We start from the raw sequence: 4,198 nt of genomic DNA, 5'->3' as shown, positions 1-4,198 counted from the left end.
ATATATTTTTCATGAAAAAAGAATATTCATGAATCTAAATTTGAATAGTAAATTTGAAATGAATGCATTTGAATAGTAAATTTGAAATGATATATTTTCATTAATCACATATACTAACAATATTTATCTTGTAAAAGATAAATAGCTATCACATTCATATTTACTAAAAATTACTATAAATGAACAGAATAACATGTATGATCCATCATTTCTCTATACAAAAACAAAATTATCATTTAAATAATATATGTTGATGTCTGATATCACACAGCCGATGGGGTCTTTCCGCCGAGGGATGCAGTTTTGATCATCGCACTGACGGCAAAGAGGGAGAGGATGAGAGTTAGGGTCGACTCCTCCTCTGATTTTATACCCAATCCTTGGACTGAAATTCCTAATCCTTCTGTACAAACAAGAAGAAACCCATAAGAGGGCGGGGACCGGTTCCCCCGTGGTACCTCCGACAGTCAAGTCAGCTGATGAGCATGAGTGGGGTTTGAGAGAAGATTCGAGGATCATTGAGGTCATGGTATTCGTTACTCTTATTGAGTTTTAAAAGAGAGCCTAACTTTTAGAATTGCTTAGAGTTTGAGCCGAAAAGAGTTCAGAAGTCTCAAAAGAGTTAAAAAAACCCCCTTTTCTTTTTTCCCACTCACCTCCTTTTATAGTCCATCGCCTCTGAGATTGACCTTTGGCTTTAACTATGCACAGGAGGGCGGTTGCGGGGTGAGTAGACAGGCTGCTGAGTCATCCTTCGCTTTACAGATGTCGGCTGGTGACTGGAAGGGAAGTCATTCGAGCATAGGAGAGGACGTCTTGGAAATATCCTAGATTCGATAGATGAGACAGGATGGAGGATAGGCTGACTGTTTAGGCCTCCTTTCCTTTCCAGATGGCGGTTGGCACTGAAGGGGAAGTCATTCAAGTATAGGAGAGGACGTCTTGGAAATATCCCAGATTCGATAGATGAGACAGAACGGAGAATAGGCCGATTGTTTGGACCTCCTTCCCTTTTCAGATGGCGACTGGCGATTGGAGGGGAAGTCATTCGAGCACAGGAGAGTATCTTAGGGATCTCTGGGAAGTGACTTATGGGTAGAGTGAGCTATTTTCGCATGAGGTTTGTCAGAGTTGAGATCTTGATAGGATCGCTCAATAAATTGTGGTGTTGATTGATGTATATCTGAAGGTGGCTTAGCTGGATCTTATCCCCGTAGTAAAGACAGATCGATTTGTGAGTCATCCATATGATTTGTTGACCAGTTAGTCGAGTGAGCTTCTGTAGGCGTATAAAATTGCTTATAGATCCCTTAGCATAGCTCAGCACAAACCGACGAACCAACGAGGCGACGAGGTTAACGAATCGCACGCAAACAACGGAATAAATCCACTCGCGTGCGGAATCAAGCTAACGGGTTGAAGAATCAACGAGTCATCCATCCAAAATAAATCCACTCGCGTGCGGAATCAAGCTAACGGGTTGAAGAATCAACGAGTCATCCATCCAAGGGCGGGCTCGGACGAATCACGATCGAATCAAGATCAGTTTCAGACTCGAACTCAGAAGTAGATTTACTGCCATATCAGGAATCAGGTCAACGAATCAGAGTCTGAATCAACCACACAATCGGATCACGGACAGAACCGAAAGACGAAAAATGATGGAACCCAAATACCTATAGGGGCTCGGCCAAAACCGAGCCACCTATAGGTGGCTCGGCCAAGAGCCGGCCACCTATAGGTGGCCGGCCCAGATCTGTGCACGGGCACAGTTCAGAGAGCCTATAAATAGGAGGCCCTTGGTTCATTTTCAAAGGTGGGAACTTTTAGAGCCGAAACTCTGCCGAATTGAGAACTGAGCTTGGAGTTTTGGAGGCTTGAAGGCTTGGACATTCAGATCTGGTTCTTGGCGAGCATCCACGTCACAAAAGGCAGGAGTTTCGAGAGAAAGAAATCAGATCTCAGATCTACATAGTCATCATCCGGATCAAAGCTTGGCCTTTGATCCCGAGAACTAGGGCGATTATTTCCTTGGTGAATTAATCCCCCCGGCTATTATTTCCTTTGCGAAATAATACCCGTCATACTGCGTAGATTCGACCGGATCTAGATCGCGCGGTGGTCCACGGATTAACCCCGGCGTAGGCGAAGAACCCACCAAAGCGAGTGACCGCAAAACAGGAGCTCGGATCTCAATCCCGATCGAGGAGGAGGTCGAATATGAATTCAATCAGGCCAAGTTCGAGGAGTATCTGTCATCCTCGTCCGGATCTACCTCCCCCCGCAAGTCCAAGAAGTTCTCCTCCAGGAGAAAAGTTTGTTGGTTTGAAGAAGTTCAGAACGCCAACGAAGCTCTCACCCCAGCTGACGCCAAAGTTGCGTCGGGTGAAGTTCCACCGACCTCCAACGAGGTCAAACCTGTTCTTGCCGACGCCTCTACTGTTGAGGGCGTTGTGACTCTCTCAAAGAGAGCCCGCCAGAGGTGACGTCAACGCCTTGCGCGGCAATTCGCTAAGGCGAAGGAATCTACAGACGGAGTCCGCTACAAAGCGGATCTGAAGAACAGGGGAGGCAAACAGCCTCAACTACTGAAGAATGGTAGCTCCTCCAAGCCGCCAAAGAACGAATGGATCCAGGTCTAACGAAACCGTTCGACACTTGAAGAACGGATTCACAAACGCCGCGCGTTACTCGTACAAGAAAAAATTCTTGTACAGGAGGCCAAGAAATTGGAGGAAGAAAGAGTGGCCAAAAAGCCATTACCAACCCGCCAAGTATGGAGGCCGAAGCAGCCTCCAACAAAAATTCAACCACTGGCGAATCAACTCAAGTCGCCGGTAATTCCAATAGCTTCTCCGGGAGATCATACAGAATCGTCCCGAAAGAAGAAATCAGTTTTGGAGCGCCTCGGTCCAATTCCCGACGAGAGAGGCAAAACTCCAGTTCAAGAGCGTTCGGGCCCAATGAAGAAACCCCGGACGACTCAACATGCTGGGATCGCCGTCATCCTCAACATGACAAAGAAATCAGGATAACTACGCGCAACAATTTGCGCATTGAAGTCCAGGAGCCCGCTGAGAACTCACGCCCAAAAAGGCATGTTTCGAGGCGCGTAACTTTTGAAAGCCCGAAGAAGACAGTTCACCCTCAGAAGGAAACATTATCATCTGATGACGATAATGTTATACCTGAGAAGTCGTGCCAACACATGATAGGTCAAGCAGACGAATTGTACTATCGTGTTGGGGGTACGAGTAGAACCAGGAAGAGGAATCCCTGAGAATAGGAAACTCAATGCCCCTGTTCCAAACTCATTCGGGCAGTATTGTCTAAGTGCAACTGCATCAAGGCGGTCCCCGAAAGAGTTTCGGTTTTCGAAAGACTCAGTACAGAAACGCCAAAACCAAGGCCTAGGCGTTTCCGATGAAGAAGAACGGTGGTTGAAGATGGAGAATATCCGAGTCGTCGTAACCCGGTTAATCTGGAAGACGAGGATACGAATGCGAATGAGACTCATAATACCAATAATCCTCCCGTCAATGCAGGGGGTGGTAACGAGAATGCTAGCGAAAACACAGGTGAAAACTTGAAGATTAAGAACCTCGAGAGCAAAATTAATATATTGATTTCCGCTCAAGAGATGAAGAAAGCAGGCATTCCTTGTCCATACCCAAGGGAATGGGAATCGATCCCATATCCGGCGAAGTTCAATCTAATTAACTTCACGCCGTTTAATGGGATGGGTTCACCTACCCAGCATTTGATTTACTTCAAATCGCACCTGGGAGTTATCTCTGGTAATGAGCCTCTGATGGTACAGTCCTTCGTTGGTACTCTTCGTGGAGCCGCCTTCGACTGGTATCGCCGCCTCAAGCCAGGAAGCGTGAACAGCTGGGATGATATAGAGACTAAGTTCCTCGCCAACTTCTTCGACGATGACACAGAGATATCCATCGGGTCGTTGCTTGATGAGAAACAGAAAGACTGGGAGTTGGTTGACACCTTCGTCAAGAGGTTTCGGAACAAGGCGATGAACTGTCGGGACCCGATCACTGAAGAATTTATTCTCCAGACTTGCCACAACAACCTCGCACTGGACGTGTTGGAAGCAATGGGGACAGCACCGTCTAAGACATGGAAGGATTTGAAGGTCCGAGGAGAGCAAGCTGAGCGATTCCTCAGAAGGAAGAAGGCGGAG

Source organism: Asparagus officinalis, chromosome 10, assembly GCF_001876935.1.
Source record: "Asparagus officinalis chromosome 10, Aspof.V1, whole genome shotgun sequence".
Lineage (NCBI taxonomy): Eukaryota > Viridiplantae > Streptophyta > Magnoliopsida > Asparagales > Asparagaceae > Asparagus > Asparagus officinalis.
Note: the sequence above shows the minus strand (reverse complement) of the source record.